The sequence below is a fragment of the Sorex fumeus genome, unplaced genomic scaffold (assembly GCF_029834395.1).
Source record: "Sorex fumeus unplaced genomic scaffold, SorFum_2.1 ptg000166l, whole genome shotgun sequence".
NCBI lineage: Eukaryota > Metazoa > Chordata > Mammalia > Eulipotyphla > Soricidae > Sorex > Sorex fumeus.
In genome coordinates, this window is record NW_026606223.1 from 853,723 (window position 1) to 874,193 (window position 20,471).

A 20,471-nucleotide genomic window follows, 5' to 3' on the forward strand; every position below is an offset into this window, starting at 1 on the left:
CCATAGATGGGGGCTGGGAGCCCCCCATGGATGGGGCGGGAACCTTATCTCATGGGCCTCAAATATGCATCTTTGCAAACGGCCTCTATAAAGCTGATCCTTTGGGCACCCATCGAACATGGCAGAACACGCGTGTCCGTGGCTAAAAGCCCCTCCCCAGGGTGGTGGTGGGAGGTTTTGGGCGCCTGGGAGGGGGCGGGTTTAGGTGAGGAGCAGCGAGCGAGTTCCCCCTCGGTACTCAGCTGGAACCGACACAGTTGCTGGCTGCAGTCAGCGTTGTCCTCGGGACTGAGGTGGGAGCAGGTCACCCTCCTGCCAGCCCCAAAGCCAACACAGACCACCAAGCCCCCGTGAGCCCCGCGAGCCCCCAACGTCCCCTCCCTCCCTCTCCCCCTCCCATTCTGCCGAGGCTGGTAGGGGCCTCCACTGTAGCCTTTGAAATGCAGGCCGGGTGCTTGTCCCTAATGGGGTTGTGACCCCCGGCCTGACCTTTATCCCCGCGGCGGTGGCGGCAGGCTTGGCATCCCGGGAAAGGCTTCTTCCCTCTGGATTCTGCCCGTCGGTGGGATCTGGGGTCCTCGGTACAAAGGCCGTCAGAGACGTCCACGGAAATGAAGCGGCATTTTACTTTATTGTAGGGGGGTTGGGGGCCACCCCCGGCTTACTCCTGGCTCCGCGCTCGGGGATCGGCCCTGGTGGGGCTTGAGGGAGCCCGTGGGGGGGCTGAGTGCAAGGTGGGTGCCTGGTTTCGCGCCCTCTGGCCCCGAGGAGGCGTCCCCACCCTCTGCGTGTGCCCCTGGCGTCTCGCTGGGTGCCGAGAGGAAAGAAGAGGCCGTGAGAGCCAGCCTAGAGAGACGAGGGTCCCTCCGTCCCGAGAAAGACCACCGTCACTCCAAGGGGTCTGAGTCGCAGGCCACAAAGCAAGGCTTCTGGTGAGGACAAAGTGAACGCGGTGGGGCCGGAGCCACAGGACAGCGGGCAGTGGCCGGCCTTGCACATGGCGACCTTCTGACCCACCCACTCCTCACCCCCCAACCCAAACTCCAACCTCCAACCCGGGAGTGACTCCCTAGTGCAGAGCCGGGAGTGACCGGAAGTACACTGATGGGGTGACTTCCCCTCCCCCCCGCAAAAAAACGGCCACAAGATAAACCTTGTCAAGATCCCCCACCCTGAGGTGCTCACAGCAGTCACACGGCCGGCTGACCCTGCTGGGGCCCTGATACCCCACTCTGAACCCCGCCAGGAGTGATCCCTGAGCACAGAGCCAGGAGAACCCCTAAGCACCCTGGGTGGGGCCCTAAACAGGAAAGGAGAGAAAACCCCACCTTACACCGGCTCTGAGAGACGCAGGGACCCACCAGGGCTTCACACCTGCGAGCCCGAGAGACCCAGGATAACAGAGCTGGCACCCCACTCCTCGCCAGAGACAGCGTGGTGAGGGTCCGCCCAGGGTCTCTTCACGGTCGGGGTCTGGCTTGGCCATCGGGGCTGGCCCCAGGGACCAGGCTGGACGGGGCGGCAGGAGAAGTGAGGACAGAGGGCAGTGGCCCCTACAGGCCATCGGGGGCGGGGGACTGTCCACCCACGCTGCAGGCGCTCTGGGAAAGGGGGTCTTCTCTGGCCAGACTCCTCAAGGGGGACATCTGCCTCCCCCCAGGAACCCTTAGAGATGCAAATGGTCGGGTTCCACCCTTGAACCCCCGAGAGAAACTGGCGCAAACCAGGTCAGAGTCGAGGGTGGCCACTGGCTCCGAGAAGGCGCCTGGTTCGCGTTGGCCCTGAGCCCTGCAGGACGAGCAGGGCTGGGCGCACGGGCCCCCAACCAAAGGCTTTTTGGAAAGGATGGTTGTGGGCCTCATCCTGGAGCCCAGGACTCCTCGGGACTCCCGAGATGCTCGGGTAGGGCCACAGCTTACCCAGAGCTTCTTTCGCGTCTTCTTTCTTTCTTTCTTTCTTTCTTTCTTTCTTTCCTTACTTCTTTCTCTCTCTCTCTTCTTTTCTCTTTCTCCTTCCTTCCTTCCTTCCTTCCTTCCTTCCTTCCTTCCTTCCTTCCTTCCTTCCTTTTCTCTTTCTCCCCTTCCTCCCTCTTTCTTCCATAAGACTGCAGGGAGGGCATTCGCTTGCACGCGGCCGACCCAGGTTCAGTCCCGGCATCCCATAGGGTCCCCTGAGGACCACCAGGAGCAATTCCTGAGCGCAGAGTCAGGAGTAATCCCTGAGCATCACCCGGTGGGACCCAAAAAAGCCAAAAAAAAAAAAAAGACCCCCCAAAGCAGTAATTAGCGAACTGGCCTTGGGCCTTACTTGGTTTCATTGTTTTTTGTTTTTGTTTTTTTAATTTGGTTTGGGGGCCACATCCAGGTAGTCTCAGGGTTTACCCCTGGCTGTGCTCGGGGGTCATGCTCGGGGGTCACTGGAGCTGGGTCTGTGTGCAAGGTCACGCCGTACCCCCATACTATCTCTTTGCGCCCCTGCTTTTATTTCCAGAAATTTAGCCAAGGAAAGGGGGGGGCTGCTGACGTAGGGCTGAGAGTTCCTTATTGATCCCGAAGGCTCCCCGGGCCTGTGGCTTGCCACTGGTTTGATCCAGACACCCCCAGGAGAGACCCCTGAACCCCACCAGGCGTACCCCCAATCCCCAAAGGAATTCTTGAAGCAACCGTTTCCAGGGCCGGAGAGAGAGGACAGTGGGAAGGTACGTACCCTGCACGCCGCCAACCCAGGTCCAGTCCCTGGCACTGACCCTGACCGCCTCTGGGCGTGGCCCCCCAAACAAACAAACAAACAAGTAAATAAGTAATCTGCCTCTACATTATTAAGAAAACCAAACAGACCGGTTTCCAACACCCACTAGCAGAGCTGGTTTGAGGGACACACACACACACACACACACACACTCAGACACACACACACACACACACACACACACACACTTAGTGCCATGGGGTGGAGGGACACAGACCCACACAGACACACAGAGACACACACACACACACACACACACAGTGCCATGGGGCAGAGGGACTCAGAGGGAGTCTGGCCCCCAGCCTCTCCCTGGCTAAGGGAGTTTGTTCTTTCTCTCTCTCTCTCTCTCTCTCTCTCTCTCTGTTCAGATCCTTCCTCCTTCCTGCTGTCCTTCATCCGGCTGCCTTCATCCCTCCCTTTCTGATCTATTTGGGGAGACCAGGGGCCCCAAGTGTCCTGTTTTTAGTTGCTTGGTTTGGTTTGGGGGCCACACCTGGGCACACTCAGGGCTGACTCTTGGCTCTGTGCTCAGGGGACCATTCGGGGTGCCGGGGATCGAACCCGGGTTGGCTGCGTCCCAGGCCAGCACCCTGCCACTCCAGCCCCCTCACCCCAACATTGCTAGGGGGACAGAGCCTCACTGGTCAGGGAGAAGTCCTGCCTCTGACTTTTCCCAAGAACTGCCCTGGGGTCTGGCCAGACTTCAACAATTGATTTATTGGCATTGCTGCTGCGTGTCTTACGTTTAGAATGAACACGTTTTTAAAAATCGAAATAAAAGCTGATACGAAAGGACAGAAAAGCCCACTGAGAACGGCTGCAGGGGGCTGGAGCGATCGCACAGCGGGGAGGGCGTTTGCCTTGCACGCAGCCGACCTGGGTTCGAATCCCAGCATCCCATAGGGTCCCCTGAGCACCGCCAGGAGTGATTCCTGAGTGCTGAGCCAGGAGGAACTGCTGTGACTCAAAAAGAAAAAGAGAGAGAGAAGAGAGAAAGGGAGGGAGAGAAGGAGGGAGAGAGAGAGAGAGGGAGGGAGAGAAGGAGGGAGAGGCGGAGAAAGAGGGGGAGAGAGAGAGGGAGAGGGAGATTGGCTGCAGTGTGCCTCCCCCCCAGGCCACCCCCACCGAGAGATGGGGGAGGGGCGACTTGGCCCAGTGTCCATCCCTGCCCCCGAGTACCCCCAGGAGTGCCCTCCCGAGGCTGGGAGTGGACCAAAGACAACAGAGGACCAGTCCGCAGTCTTTCTAGAAACCTCCCCCGCGGGGTGCCAGGGCTCAGGGCACAGCCGGCGCCAGGCTGCTGGGGTCAGTTCTGGGGAGTGGCCCCTGGCCCAGCTTTCTGTTCCTCTGCCCCCGCTCCACTGTACCCCACCCCTGCTCTGCAGAGGGAGCTCGGTTAAGGGCAGAGGCTGCAAGAGGCACAGGAGACCTGAACTCGGGCAGTGGGGTGCTCCCAGTGCAGTGCTCAGGCCCGAGCCCTGCAGTGAGGGTGGAGTCCATGCGCCCCACACCTTGAGCCTTTTCCCAGCCCAGTGGGATTCTGCCTGTGGACTCCTGGGGGTATCGGGGGCTGAAGCCAGGCCTCCACACGCAGGGCAGGGGCTGACTGCTGGGACGTGGGACCACGGGACCACGGGTCAGGCTGATTTCACTAGCCATGGGCCACGGGTCACTGCTGACCGGTGTCCATCAACCACAGGACCAGGGGTCACTGCTGATGGAAGTGTCAGCTCCCCCAGCTTCTCATGTCAGGAGCACAGGTAACTGCACCCTCGGCTGATGTCACTGCTGCTGGGGCTGGGGCTGAGTCACTGCAACCTGGGCTGGACTTCTCTGGACAGCATCTGTGCCTCTGTCTGCAGTGATGGGTCCCGGCGGGCAGTCCAGGGAGGGGCCCCCAGCCCAGGATGGACCTTTTTGATGGTCTCATTTGGGGGCCGCACCTGCCAGGGCTCAGGGAACCTCACGGGAGCGACGTGCGAGGCCAGCCCGGCCACAGTGCTCTCTCTCTCCAGCCCCCAGCACAGGGATCTTTCATTGGCTTAATTTCCTGCTTTCGGGACCCACCCGGGGGGCTCAGGGGTGCTTCAGTCCCAGTGGAACCAGGGCTTCTGGTCGGACTGAGCAGCCTCCCGGGCTGGGCGTGAACCGGGGAGAGGCCAGTAAGGGGGCTTCCCTCTCAGGACGGAGCTCACGCCCCAGAAGCAGGGCTGGGGGTGCAGAGTGCCGACTTCAGCAGAGAGGGAGCCTAACTCAGACCTTCCACCTGCAGGGGTGGGGCAGGGAGGGGAAGGGGACTCGTCTGCTTCCTCCTCCTCCTTCTAGTAAGGAGCCTCAGGGCTACTCCCCCCCCCCCCCCCACACCAGCCGGCATCGCCCTGGGGTTCCCCTCATGGAGGCATCTGCACACAATCTTTTAATGGGGGGTGGGGCCCAGCTGGCATTGCTGGGAGATGCAGTATGGATTTGGGGGGGGGTCTGACTCCCCATCTCCTGTCCATCAATCTCCCATTTTCTTTCACTCTTTTTTTTTTTTAACACTGAGGTGGGAACAGGCCTTGAGTCAGGGGCTGTTCTGGGCAATCACAGGAGCCTCCAAGCAGCCCCAGGAGCTGGGTCCTTTGTTCCCTTCCAGTCCTGGGTCCGGGCAGTCTGGCGGGTGGCAGCACCCCTCTCCAGGCTGTGTCCCCTCCAGGTCCCAGCACTGGGAGCGCCCCGAGGCGGCCCATTGTATGGACAGACCCAGCCGGATGCCGACCCCTCCCCCAGAGGGGGCAAGATTCCAGTTTTTCGTGTTATTGCAGGAGAGATAAGGGCTCATCTCCCAGCAGCCCTGCAGGGCCCAGCCCGGGATGTTTCCGGGAATGGAACCGCCTGAGTCACCTGAGTCACTGTGTCCACTTCCCTCCGAGTGGGACTTCAGCGCCCCGGCCCCTTCTGAGGCTTCTCTTTCCTGCCCCGGACACTCGTGTCCAGCCGTGTCTGTCCACTCTGGGGCCGGAGACCAAGGCCCGAAGCCTCCTTGGGGGGCTCTGAGGGTTGTGTGGTGAGGTTTGGGTTGGGGCCACACCCAGCGGTGCTCAGGGCTCCCACCCGGCTCTGCGCTACTCTCCCCATGGAGCTCGGGAACTCTGTGGGGTGCTGGGAGTTGCACCCGGCTGGCCGTGTGCAAGGCCAGTGCCCTCCCCACTGTGCTCCCTCTCTGTCCCGTGGTGAGTCACTAAGAACTAGCAGCCTGGCCCAGCCAGAAAAGTGACAAAAGTTATCTGGCCCAGAAATCCCAACTGGTGGTGCTGAGGGTAATTACAGGAAAAATTCCCGGTTCCTGAGGGCCTGGGGCCGTTTCTCCCACTTCCTTATGGACCCGGGAAGGGGCTTGTTTCCCAAGGTCCTTGAGTGGAAGCAAGGACGGGCTGGAGGCCCAGGGCCTTCGTGGCTATTCCGGCTTCCCCATTCTTGGCTAGTAACCGGGAGGCATGCTGGGCGGGCAGGGAGGGGCTGTGGGCACCCCCAGAACTTTTGGGGGTACCCCTGATGCCGCGTCCAGAGCAAGAGGCTTCCTTGTCCACAGTCCCCTTGGCTGACTGTTCCACAGCAGCAGGCTAAGGCCATGGGGCACTTCCCGCCCTGAGCTTGGCGTGGGGTCCCGTGAGTGCCCCCTCTAGCAGGGCAGAGGGAGAGACCCTCGATCGGGCAAAATGCAGTGACGAGCTGGCAAAATGCAGTGATGAGCTTGCAAAATGCAGTGACGAGCTGGCACTGGAGCAGGTGGGGTGGGCCTGGGGGCCAGCTGGGCTTGGGGAGCCAGCTGCAGACTCCCCCCCCCCCCCGCCCCGTCCCGCTTCCTGGCAGAGCAGAAGGGGTGAGTGTGTCTGCACAGTTGGTCCTCGGAGGAAGGAGACTCAAGACTGACCCACGGGTCTGCTGTCACAAGTGGCCACGGGGCACAGCAGGTGTGCTCAGGGGACCCACGTCAGGCAAAGGCCCCAAGGGCTGTACGGGGCTCCACACCCAGCACCGCCAGGGCTGACCCCCAAGCTCCAAGCAGGAAGAGCCTGAATACCTCGAGGAAGGGCCCCAAACACCCCCATGGCCTCACCCCTGCGCCCCGCAAGGAAGGTCGCCCGCACAAGCTCACCCCTATGGAGACGCTGGGGGTCTCCACTTTGAAATCAAAGGGAATTTGTCTGTGTATCTATTTTATTTTATTTTATTCTGCTTTCTGGGTCACACCCGGCGATGCACAGGGGTTATTCCTGGCTCTGCACTCAGGAGTTACTCCTGGTGGTGCTCAGGGGACCCTATGCCAGGATGCCAGGACTCGAACCCGGGTCGGCTGCGTGCACAGCAAACGCCCTCCCCGCTGTGCTCTCGCTCCGGCCCCTCGTCTGTGTGTTTCTAACTTAGGGTGACTTGGGGCCACACCCAGCCGTGCTTGGGGGAGCCTCAGGCCCTCTGCCAGGGGGTCACTCCCGGTGGTGCCCCGGGGACCGCGCAGCGCTGGGGACTGAAGTCGGCTGTCCCGCACGGGGCCTGAGGTCAGCCCCGGGCTCTCTGGTCTCGGGGTGTGTTCCTGCTCCCCTGAGCTCCGGGGGGACCCCGGGAGTGGTGGAATTTCCGAGGAGCCTGCACAAGCACCGACTGGCCTGTAGGCGGCGCGGTGGCAAGGTGGCCGCGAAAGCCTGTGGCTGACCCTGGGTCAGGCAACGCTGGAATCAGGCAAAAGTCCATTCGCTCCTCACTCCAGGAAACGGCCGCTCAGGAAGATGGGTGGAGGCCTCCCCTCGCTTCCAGCCCTCTGCTCCGGAGGGCTGGGCAGAAAGAACCCGACCCCAGCCCGAGGCCCCTTTACAGTCATCCCCGGGACCCTACAGCCCCATAAATGCCAACCCTCATTGCCCTAATTTGAGTCCTGGAGGGCTCGTTCTCTGCTGCAGGGGGCTTCATCAACCTAGCTGGGCCGGATGAGCAGGTTTTCAGTGGGATTCAAATAGTGGAATGAGGGGCTGGAGCGATAGCACAGTGGGGAGGGTGTTTGCCTTGCACACGGCCGACCCGGCTTCGATTCCCAGCATCCCATATGATGGTCCCCCTGAGCACCACCAGGAGCCATTCCTGAGTGCAGAGCCAGGAGTAAACCCTGTGCATTGCCGGGTGTGTGTCACCCGAAAAGCAAAATAAATAAATGAATGAATAAAATAAAATAGTGGAGTGAATGAGGGCCTTCAAAAATACCTTTTTGTGGAGGGGGCGATGGGGAGTGGGAGGGATACTGGGACCCGTGGTGGTGGAAAATGGGCACTGGTGAAGGGATGGGTACTTGATCATTGTATAACTGAGACCCAAGCACAAAACTTTGTAAGTCTGCAACTGTACCTCATGGTGTTTCACTAATAAAAAAAAATAAAAAAAAAAACCCTTTTGTGATTATTCTACCAAAAAAAAAAAAGTAAGTGGACACAACAGGATCGAAGCTGTGTACAGCAGCGAGGCTCTTGCCTTAAATGTGGCTGACCTGGGTTTGACCCCGCACCTCATAGGGTCCCCTGAACCAGACGGGGAGTGACCCCCTGAGCACAGAACCAGGAGTCAGCCCTGAGCACTGCTGGGTATATCCCAAAACAAACCCTCCAAAGCACAATACACTAGGGCCAGAGCGAGAGTACAGCGAGTCGGCCGCTTGCCTTGTATGTGGCCGACCTGAGTTTGATCCCCGGCGTCCCAGATGGTTCCCTGAGCACAGAGCTAGGAGTAACCTCTGAGCATCGCCAGGTGTGGCCCCAGAACAGAAACAAATGAACAAACACCCCCCCAAAGGCATCCCCCCTAAACAAACATGAGCCACAGAGGAGAGCATGGTGTGACCAGAAACCCTCACACCTGACTCCTCGCCAGAGAGACTCACTGCCCAGTGCTCCGCTGGGCGGGGACGCGTGCACTGCCCTGAGCGCGGGAAGCACAGCTGTCTTCCACACACCTGAAGAAAGGCAGAAACCCACCGGCTCCGGGTCTGGCTTCCGGAGCAGGGAAACGGGAGTTGGAGGATCTCCAAGGAAAACAGAATGACAAAATGATATCGATTAATCAATTAGCCGAATGTCAACAACCTAAACGCCGCTCTCCGGAAACCAAGACGGGGCGGGGCACGAGCCGGGCCCAGTGCCGGCAGCACCTACGGGCCCGCAGCCCACCAGGAGCGACACCTGAGCACAGAGGCGCGAGCAAGCCCTGGACAAACCGTTCTGAGTCCTGAACCCAGGATATTAGGGTGGGAGGCATGCAGTCCCCGGTTCGGCCACAAGGTGGCGATCTGGTCCTAACGTCCATGTCCAGGTTTTGCAGGGGGGAGGTGGCACCTCTGGTGTCCCCTGGTTCTCTCTGCAGACCCGGGGGTGAGCCGGCCCCTGGCTGCCCGTCCCGTGTTCTCTGTCGCCTGCACGCCTCCAGTTCTGTGAGCTGTGCACGGCGGTCGAGGTCAGGGAGCAGCCCGTCCCTGCAGACTCCAGGGTCAGAGACGGGGGACGTGCTGGGGACAGTCACCACCGCGGGGCGGCAAAGCCACCGTCGCTCACACCCGGGTCAGTGCCAGCCGCGCTCAAGGGTGTCAGTCCTGGGGGGGGGGGGGAATCCAGGGACCCTGCAGGGCTGGGGACGAATCCTGGGACCTGGGTCGACCGTCCCAGGGTAGAGCCCCTTCCACCCCCCACCCCGCCCCCAACCCTCATTCCCGCTCTGGGCTGGACCCCCACAGCACCTGCTGAGGATGGTCGGACGCCTGAACAGGACAAAGAGGGCCCAGAAGAGCGTGGGCCGACGCGGCCGAGACCAGCTCCCTGGACGGAGGCTGCCCCTAGGGAAGAAGTAAAAACGGGGCCTGAGTGACGGGCAAGCGGGCACTACCCCACTGCCAGCCCTGGTGTCCCTGAGCCTACCAGGAGTGACCCCCGAGCACGGCTGGGTGTGACCCCCAATTTTTTTTCCATTTTGGGTCACACCTGGCGATGCACAGGGGTTCCTCCTGGCTCTGCACTCAGGAATTACTCCTGGCGGTGCTCAGGGGACCCTATGGGATGCTGGGAATCGAACCTGGCAAATGTCCTCCCTGCTGTGCTATCGCTCCAGTACCCCCCCCCAAATTTTTTTTTAAAAAAAGAAAAGATCCCTAAAGATGGCCAGAGCGATAGACAGCGGGGAGGGCGTTTGCCTTGCATGCGGCTGACCCGGGTTCGATTCCCAGCATCCCATAGGGTCCCCTGAGCACCGCCAGGAGTCATTCCTGAGTGCAGAGCCAGGAGGAACTCCTGAGCATCGCCAGGTGTGACCCAAAAAGAAAAGGAAAGAAGGGGGAAAGTCTCACTTGAGTGGAGAGACAGGCCAGTGGGGAGGGCGTTTGCCTTGCACATGACCCACCCGGGTGCCTCCCTGATCGGGCCTCCCGGGAGTGACCCAGGGCCAGCCTGGGCTCGGCTGAGCGGCCCCGCATCAAACCAGCCACCTCACTCCAGTGTCCTTGCTGCCGCGGGTGTTGCCGGGCCAGGCCGGGGCTCCGATGGTCCGTGAAGCCGGGTGTGCTGGGTGCAAGGAGACGCCTCACCCCTGTGCCTGTTCTGGCCTGGGCCCAAGACGTGACTTCGGCGTGGCTGAGCCAGCATGTTTTTCTGGAAAGTTCTCAGACAGCAGAGAAAGGAGGCTGGGTTACCAGGGGAGGGCTGAGGAGAGGGTTACCGGGAGGGGCTGACCAAGGGGGGCACGGGGACGGGTGGTCCCGGACACAGGGGCGGGTCTGGTCAGCCGAGCAGCTGCCTGATGACAGCAAGCTGGCGGGGGGAGTCCTGGCTGCTGGGCCCCTGAACCAGGTGGCGGGTCAGACCACCCCAGTCTGGGACAGGAGAGCCCGGGGTTCAGCAGGGGATGGGGGATGGGCCCTGGGGCTGGGGGTAGACTCCGGAGGGTGGGGACGGACATTGGGGTTGGGGATGGGCTCTGAGGGTCAAGGCAGGCTCTGGGCCAGCGGGGAGCTGTCTTCTGTCTTCTGAAGGCGGGCCAATGAGGTCAAGTGTGGGACAGGTTGGGGACCAAGAGGTGGCAGTGTGGACTCTGCTTGGGGAATATTCGGGCACCCAATAGACACGGGAGATGGGGGGGGAGGTTGGCATCAGCTCTGAGGCCCTGGGGCTGGGGACACACAGGGCTGAGGAAAGGACACCAGACACTCTGCTGAGTCAGCTGAGCCTTGGGGGTGTCTGAGCCCTGGGGGTGTCTGAGCCCCGGGGGCATCTTAGCCTTGGGGTGTCTGAGCCCTGGGGGCGTCTGAGCCTTGGGGATGTCTGAGCCCTGGGGGCATCTGAGCCTTGGGGATGTCTGAGCCCTGGGGCAGGAGTAAGCCTGAGCACTGCGGGGTGAGGGTGACCACATGCAAGGGTCACCCGGAGACGAAAAAGCAGCTTCAACTGGGGCATGTGTGTGGGCAGGTGCCCCTGGCAGCCTCTGAGGACACGGCCTCCCACAGCTTCCTCAAGAACCGCAGCCCACCCGTGGTGAGGAGGAGGTGCCCACCCCGCCCCATGTGCACGTGTGAGGACCGGGTTCCGGGTTCCGTCCCTGGCACCAGGCCCCACCCCCACCCCTCCTAGAAAAGACTGAGTCCTTTGCGGAACCACACCTGGCTGTGCTCAGGGCTTACTCCTGGCTCTGTGCTCAGGGATCACGTGTGGCTGAGGAACCGTATGGGGTGTCAGGAGTCGAAGCTGGGTTGGCTGCGTGTGAGACAATCATGGTCTGATCTCTCTCTCCCTCCGTTCCTCTCTCTTCCTTTCTCTCTCTCTCTCCCTCCTTCCCTTTCCCTCTCTTCCTCTCTCCCTCTCTCCCTCTCCCCCACCTCTCTTTCTCGGACCTCACCCAGCAGTGTTCAGAGGTCATTCCTGCTCCGTGATAAGGGATCACTCCTCTCGGGGCTCAGGAGATCATCTGGGGTGTCGGGGATCGAACCCGGGTCAGCCACATGCAAGGCAAGAGCCTCCCCACTGTCCTATGGCTCTGACCCAAAGCCACTAGTCACTTTATAAAGATGGGGGAGAAGGCAAAGGTCCAAATCAGTCTCACGTCAACCCCCAAGCAGCTGGGAGGGGTGTGAGCCCCCAGTGGGCCCAGGGGTGCTGCTCCCTCTGAAGGCCTCACAGGCCCTGCAAATGCTGTTCCACGGAGAACTGTGCAGGAACAGAACCAGGCTCACGCTGTTTGCTTTTCTTAAACTGTATTTCGTTTTCTTTCTTTTTTGGGGGGCTTTTTGGGTCACACCTGGCAATGCTCAGGGGTTCCTCCTGGCTCTGCTCTCAGGAATCACTCCTGGCGGTGCTCGGGGGACCCTAACAGGATGCCGGGGATCGAAACCGGGTTGGCCGCGTGCAAGGCAAACGCCCTCCCCGCTGGACTATCGCTGCGGCCGCCCCACAAACTGTTTGCTTTTCGAGCTGCCTTGTCGGTACAAGAAACTGTCCGGGGCCTCCTCTGGAGAAAAGCTCTTGTGTACCAGCGAGAGCAGGAAGAAGCTTGGCAGAGGGCCAAGGGGAGAGCGCGCAAAGACTTTAATTCTTCTTTTATGAAGAGAGAAAAGCGTGAAGGGTTACACTTTCCAGCCGTGGCTTCCCCGTGGCCGGGGGGCTCGGGTGACAAAGGGCCCGTGTCACCGGCAAATCCCAGGAGGGTTTATCCCTAAGAGAAGCAAAGCCCTAGAAGTCTCCGGAGCGTGCCTGGAACTAGGAAAACTGGTTCCGACCCTGGGCTGGGCCGCTCTGCCCGGGGCGGGAGACCCCTCCCTGCACACGCACAAAGGCCCCCGGGGGCGGCCCACAGCTCCACCTGGCAATCAGGTGGGAGGGGCCCTGGGGCTTCAAGTGCAGCTTCATGTCCCCCCAGGGGGACCCCAGCCAGGACCGCAGGGGCCCGACACAGTGGTGGACCCACTGGTGGGTTGACCCAGTTCCCAGATCGCGGGTCCCGGGGAAACCAGGGGCTTTGCTCCCCCGTCTGGGCTGAGACTTCAGGTCGGGGCTGAGAGTGGGATTCGGGTGCCCTTCACCCCACCCCACCCCCGCATCCCCCATTCGGGGTCGTCTACCTCAGGCAGCCCAGTTTGAAGGGCATTTGCCAGGGAGAGCGGCTGGCCACCCCCGCAGAGGAAACACCAAGGCAGCCGCTATGAACAGGTGATGAGCTTCTGCTCTGCTTGTGGACACATAACAAGTTCGTGGCCCTGTATGGGCCCCAGGGATGCCCAGCCAACAGCCACGTCACTGGCACCGAGGACCACGTGTCCATGTGGAAGGCCGTGGCCCAGCTGGGCAAGGGGACGGCAGGTCCAGCACATAATTAAGACCCCCTGTGATCTGGGGCCGGAGCGATAGCACAGTGGGGAGGGCGCTTGCCTTGCACGCGGCTGACCCAGGTTCCGTCCCGGCATCCCCGTCGGGTCCTCCGAGCACCGCCGGGAGGGATCCCTGAGTGCAGAGGCAGGAGGAACCCCTGAGCATTGCCGGGTGTGACCCCCCAAACAAACAAACAAACAAACACACACACACACACACGGCTCGTGCAACCCGCAGGATGGATGGCGAGTCTGCGGGCTCCTTTCTGACTGGCCAAGGCCCACAGCACGTGTCCAAGAACTGAGCACGCAGTGTGGATGAGGACGTGGACGATTCTCAGGAATAAACAGCGAGACCCTCCCCGCCTCCACCACTGGATAATGGGACGGGGGAGAGGGTCCCTGGGGCTGGGTGTGAGCCGGCAGCAGATGCCCAGTTCAGGCCCTGGCACCCCGTGTGCCGCCCACCCCACCCCCCACCCCCAGTCCAGCCTAAACACCACCATGGGGGCGGGGTGGGGGTGAGCCCCTAAACCCCAAACAACCACACAACCCTCAGAGTTGGTAGTGAAGGCTCTGCTGGGTGCCAGAGGGTTGAGGGCGCGTCTGGGAAGCAGAACGGCGGGACCCGGGTTCCATCCCGACACCCCACAGGGACCCCTGAGTCCTCCAGGAGTGAGTCCTGAGCACCGCTGGGTGTGACCCCCAAGCGAAACGGCAGCTTCCACAGGGACAGGCCTGCAGGGTGCAGGGCGGCCGTTCCCTGACTCCCCAGCGCTGCGAGTGTGGCCCCATAACAAAAAGCAGAAGGAAAGAAACCCCGGGGCCCCCAGCCCACATGACGTCTTGGCTGACGTCATGTTGGCTGGGGGTGGGGTCCTGACGGGGCAGGGGTCCTTCGTGGGCCCGGGCCACCTGTACTGTGCATCTCCATGCCCGGGAGATGGTGTGGGTTACCCCCTCTTTCCTTCCTATTTTGGTGTTGGGCCCGCACCCATTCGGGGAGCCGGGAATCGAACCCGCACCTTGGATGCCTCACTGTTTCTCTGGCCCCAATTCCCACCCATCCTTCCACTTTCCAGGGGCGGGGCTTAGGCGAGCCACGTGACCCGGGTTTCAGCCAATCTGACCCCTGCTTCTCCTCGGCTATGGTGATTGGTCAGTGCTGCTGGGCACATGCTCCGGAAATAGCCAATCAGGGGCCAGGAGCAGGAGCCGGCCTAGTGGGCGACTCTGCTGGTGCTGCACGAGGGGGTGGGGTCCTCTGAGACCCCAGCCCAGTATGGGGGGGGCTTGCCTTGTTAAATCCCAGGCACCCCACGTGGGTCTCATTCCCCTAACTCTGAAAGAGCCTTGAATACGGCACTTTTTAAAAAAAAATCTCCGGGCTAGGACGAAGGAGACAGAGACGTTACTGGGGCCTGCTCGAGGCAATCGACGAATAACAGGACGGTTGTGATTGTGACTGTTGTGACCCCACGTGGTCCCCCGAAACCCTACAAGAGTGATCCCTGAGCACTGCCGGGTATCGCTCCAAACTAAAAAGAAACTGAACAGAGACTGGAGAGGAATTCCAGCAGGGAGGGCGATGGCCCTGCACGCGGCCGACGTGGGTTCAATCCCCGGCATCCCGCATGGTCCCCCAGACCACCAGGAGTATTTCCTGAGTGCAGAGCCAGGAGTGACCCCTGAGCCTCGCCTGGCGTGCCCCTCCCCACCCCCAAAGTCAAAAAAAAAAAGAAGAGAAAGAGGAAGGAGGAGGAGGAGGAGGAGCAGGAGGAAGAGGAGGAGGAGGAGGAGAGAAGAAGGAGAAGAAGAAGATGGAGAAGGAGAAGAGGAAGAAGATGAAGAAGAAGAAGCTGAGTCTTCCTCCCCATGCTTCTGGAGTCTGGGCAGAATCTTTCGTCTTCCCAGGAACCAGATGGTTCATCAAACAGCAGAGTTTAAGGGGATGAGTCACCGCTTAACTCCACTTAGAAATTCTAAAATTAGTCAAGTGTAAGCATGCGGGCCCTTTGTTTGCAGTTTCTTGCCTGCCTGTGCCCACAGTGTTGGGTGGCTGCAGAAGAAACCCAAACACTAGCAGATGGCGGTGGGGAGCCCCCAGCGCAGGGAAATCCGAACCATATGTGGCGGGAAGCGCACGTGGGGAGAGCCCGGACCCCTGGGCGGGGAGGGGCTGCCTGGTTCAACCCCCAGAGCCTTGGGCCCGGGAGAGGCGGGGGAAGAGGCACCTTCCCACCAGCCTCTGCTTGGTCTAGGAGTGGATGAGCACCTTCCCCGGAGTCCTCTCTGGCCCCCACTCAGCTCATTGACCGAGCCGGACCAACGGGGTGCAGCTGGTGTGGGAGTGGGGTACAGACACCCTTAAATTTATTTTGATGAATTTTTTTTGGGGGGTGTGGGGAGCATTCTTGGTGTGCTCTGGGCTTACGCCAACAAGTTGAAAAAAATTTTGTTTTGGGGCCACTCTTGACTCTAAAGTCAGGAATCGCTCCTGGGGGCGCTGGGGCTGGAACCTGGGTCAGCCGGCGCCCCCCTCCCTGTTCTACAGCTCAAGCCCCGTCCTCAGGGTTTTTATTTATTTTTATGTTTGGCTTTTTGGGTCATACTCAGCTATGCTCAGGGGTTCGTCCTGGCTCTGCACTCAGGAATCACTCCTGGAGGCGCTCGGGGGACCCTATGGGATGCCGGGGATCGAACCCGGGTGGGCCACGTGCAAGGCAAACGCCTTACCCCGGTGATATTGCTCCGGCCCCCTCAGTTTTTAAAGCAAAGCAGCTAATATTAGTTGAGTAATTTCGCCCCAGCCTGGGAGCAGCAAAGCTGTAATGAGTCTTGCTGGCACTTCTGCCACAGAGACCAGCCCGGGCAAAGGCGTGCAGGGGAGTCCCCGAGACCCGCTGTCCAGAGTCACTCCTGGAGGGCTCAGGGGACCCGATGGCCTGCCGGGACTGAGCCCGGGTCAGCTGCAGGAAAGGTCAGTGCCTCCCACTGCACTGTCATTCGAGCCCGAGTTTGATTTCTCCAGTGGGCCCGGGGGTCGCTGAAGCCGCTGGTGGCCGAGTCCCTTGTCGGTCTGCAGACCTGAGGCTGAGCTGACAAGTGCCCCTTCTCCCCCTCTGGGGGGCTCCTGACACCTCTTGGCAGCGGGTGGGGCCCTTCCCTTTGCCTTCAGCGCCTGGTCTGGGGGTGGAGCCCGGGATCGGACCCTCGGACTTCACCCTCAAAGGCAGGTTCTAGTCCCGAGTCACCTGGCCTGTCCTCGGACCAGGCTCTCTGGGGGGTAGGTCGGTGGGTGCGCAGGGCCTGCTGCTGGCCCTGCACCCCGGGGTCACGCCTGGCGGGGCCCGTGCGCGTGGCCAGCGCCCTGCCCGCTGTCCTGGCGCGGGGTCTGCACCTCCCCCTCCTCTTGGGGGTCCCCTGGGATCCGGGGTGAGGCCCGGTTCGCTCCAGGGCGCGCCCCCTGCTGGGTGTCGGGTGACCTGCAGGCGGAGGCGGAGCCGGTGAGGTCGGTCCCTCCCTCCCCCCAGGAAGCCCTGGCTGCCCCCGGCCCACTCCCACTCGTGAACTGCGGATTCCTGGACCCCTTTCCTGCCCTACGCTTAGATTCCAACTCCTTCCTTCCTCCCTTCCTCCTTTCCCTCCTCCTTTCTTCCTCTTCCTTCCTCCCTTCCTCCTTTCCCTCCTGCTTTCTTCCTCTTCCTTCCTTCCTCCTTTCCTTCCTCCCTTCTTTCCTTTCCCCTTCCTTCCCTCCCTCCTTCCTTCCTTCCTTCCTTCCTTCCGTCCTCCTTTCCTTCCTTCCTCCCTTCTTTCCTTCCTTCCTCCTTTCCTTCCTTCCTCCCTTCTTTCCTTTCTCCTTCCTTCCTTCCTTCCTCCCTTCTTTCCTTTCCCCTTCCTTCCTTCCTTCATCCTTCCTTCCTTCCCCCCTCCCTCCCTCCCTCCTTCCTTCCTTCCTTCCTCTCCTTCCTTCCTTCCTCCCTTCTTTCCTTTCCCTTCCTTCCTTCCTTTTTTCCTTCCTTTCTTCCTCTCTCCCTTCCTTCCTTCCTCCTTTCCTTCCTTCCTCCCTTCTTTCCTTTCCTTTTCCTTCCTTCCTTCTTTCCTTTCTCCTTCCTTCCTTCCTTCCCCTTCCTTCCTTCCCCTTCCTTCCTTCCTTCCTTCCCCTTCCTTCCTTCCTTCCTTCCTTCCTTCCTTCCTCCCTCCCTCCCTCCTTCCTTCATTTCTTCCTTCCTTCCTTCCTTCCTTCCTTCCTTCCTTCCTTCCCCTTCCTTCCTTCCTTCCTTCCTTCCTTCCTTCCTTCCTTCCTTCCTTCCTTCCTTCCCCTTCCTTCCTTCCTTCCTTCCTTCCTTCCTTCCTTCCTTCCTTCCTTCCTTCCTTCCTTCCTTCCTTCTCCTTCCTTCTCCTCCCTTCCTCCCTCCCTCCCTTCCTTCCTTCCCGGCTCCCCCAGCTCTCCACCAGCGAGAACTTGGTCCGGTTCCGTGTCCCCCCGCTCATCCCGGAGGCCCGGAGCCGCGACCCCCAGCACGGGGAGGGGCAGCGGACGTTGCCGGCAGCGCTGCTCTGACCGCGCATGCCCGGAGTCCCCGCGAGCACGAAGCCTCGGGGCCGGCCCGCCTGGACTCCGCCCGACCAGCCCCGAGAGGCGGCATCTTGCAGGCTGGTCTCTGTGGGCTCCGGCCGCCACCCAGCGGTCGGCCGCAGAACTGCAAGCCACGGTGACTAACCGACAGGTCAGTCCGCCGCCCGGCCGACGCGACAGGCGGCCAATCAGCCCGCAGCCCGGCACACCGGGCGGCCAATCAGCTCAGCCCGCAGCCCGCCGCGCCAGGTAGCCAATCAGCCCGCAGCCCGGCACTCCAGGCGGCCAATCAGCCCGCAGCCCGGCACCCCAGGCGGCCAATCAGCTCAGCCCGCAGCCCAGCCGTCGCGACAGGCAGCCAATCAGCCCGCAGCTGGCACGGTTCATTCAAGGCTGGGCTCTGGAGTCCCGTGAAAACACAACTCGGCACAACCCTTCTGCGGAGAGATCTGGCCAAAGCTGACCAAGCTACCCGTACCCGTGCCCTCCTCGCCAGCAATCCCACTGGAGGAACCTATCTCCGAGACCCATGTGCAGTTATTCCCTCCCTCCCTCCCTCCCTCCCTCCCTTCCTTCCTTCCTTCCTTCCTTCCTTCCTTCCTTCCTTCCTTCCTTCCTTCCTTCCTTCCTTTCCCTCCCTCCCTCCCTCCCTCCCTCCCTCCCTCCCTCCCTCCCTTCCTTCCTTCCTCCCTCCCTTCCTTCCTCCCTCCCTTCCTTCCTAGCTTCTTGAGTCACACCCAGCAATGCACAGGGGTTACTCCTGGCTCTGCACTCAGGAATTACTCCTGGCGGTGCTTGGGAAACCAGATGGGATGCTAGGGATCGAACCCGGGTCAACCACGTGCAAGGCAGACGTCCTACCCATTAGAAACCACCTTAGACGCTGGTGGAATGACCCAGTGACATGCGTGCGCGGTGGAATGCTCTGAATCCAGACTCCTCTGAGTTGACGTGGACCATTTCCAGAATATTCTCCTCGGTGGGCAAGAGCAAAACCCTGCAGAGTTGTGTTCTAAAGCATGTTGTCTTTCATGTAAGAAAGGGGTGGGCCAAAGCGCACAGTACTGGTTCGCTGGTGACCAGTGAACACAGAAAGGATGAAAGAGCCCCCCCCCCCCCCCACTGTCCTGGTGAGGAGGAGGGGCCGTAGAGGCGGCCGGGTGAGGATGGAGCAAAAGCCTCCGGTTGCGTGTCTGTTTCCATCTTTCATAAACCTTCACACACTCGGAAAAGAGAGCACGGGCTGGGGGACAGTTCACGGGTTGTCTGCAGCTCCTCAGCACCCCGAGGTCCCCAGAACAGGGTCAGGCCTGGCCCCTGAGCATCACTCCAGGGTTCAAGTCACACCACAGCCCCACGGCTGGGAGCCATTGGGTCCACTGGGACCCTCCCAGATAAAAACAGCAAGTCAACCCGGGGCCTGGGGTCTGGCGCAAATCCCCAGCACCGCCGGGTCCTCCTGGGCGCCCAAGCCCCAGTATCAGGCGGCCCAAGATGGTTGACTGACCTGGCCCCTGGCTCCCGGTGACAGCTGGGGAGCCCCACCCCACAGGAAGAAATGAACCCATAAATTAATCCCAAGCAGGGTGGGGGCAATCCAAAGGGAAGCAGGCACGAGAATGACTGGGTATTCCCCCCCACCCCTCAGGGGACAGCATCATCATCCCAGGCTGCCGGGCACCGTCGGACGGGACACCTGTAGGACGGGCCACCAAACATGTGCCTGGGGTCTTGGTGCAAACGCCCAACTCCTGTGTATGCCAGGACTTCCTGTGTACACTAGAACTGAACACCTCCGACAGTCCGGATACTGGCAGGTGGGGTCCTAACTGTTGTAGGTTAAGTGGCACAAACGCAGGTCCGGGGGGGGGGTCTTGATGACCCCACGGTGTTGGGCTGGCTCTGCAGGGCTCAAGGTAGCTGCCATTGTTCGACATCACTGCAAGGACAAGCTAGAAGACGAATAGCGGCCATCCAGGCGAGCCTCTCTGCACACCTTGACGTGTGCTTCCCTCCATGAGTGTGTGGCGCTCTCTCTCTCTCTCTCTCTCTCTCTCTCTCTCTCACACACACACACACACACACACACACACACACACGCGTGTTCACTCACTCTGGTTCCTCCTGCCTGGACCGATCATGGCCCAGCAGACAAGTTCCTCTAGCAACCGTTCTGGGCTGCAAGCACCACTCCGCGGTGCTGGCCGTGCAGGCGTCCTCCTGGAGTAGTGGGGTCTGGTTTTCCTGGCACCACTGGGCCTCGTCCTGGCAGCGTGCGGGGACCGGACCCCGCCTGGGCCTGCAGCCTGAGAGGCGGCTGACTCCGGGAAGCTCTCGCAGGACGGGCTGTCCCATCCACAACCTCACTTCCGCTGTGGGCAGGAGGGACGAGGTTCCCGCTCACTTGGGGTCTCTGTGACCCCCCCACTCCTCTCCCCAGACCACCGAAGACTGACCATGGCAACACAGCAGAGGAAGTGTGGTTCACCAGCTCGGCACCCACACTGCCTTTGGGATCTTTCACTGGTTTGGGGTGTCTGGCTAGCTCCCGTCCCCAACTCTCACAGGACCCCAAAGGTAAAGCACACACATGTACACACTCATGTACAGACAACATGTGTGCACATGCAATACACACATGTATACACATATGCAACACAGCACGTGGGCACAATGCTCATGCACACATGTGAACACATATGCACACATGCACACACAACACGTGCATACAATTGCACATGCATTGTGCACACAACACACAAACATACGTGCACAAATACA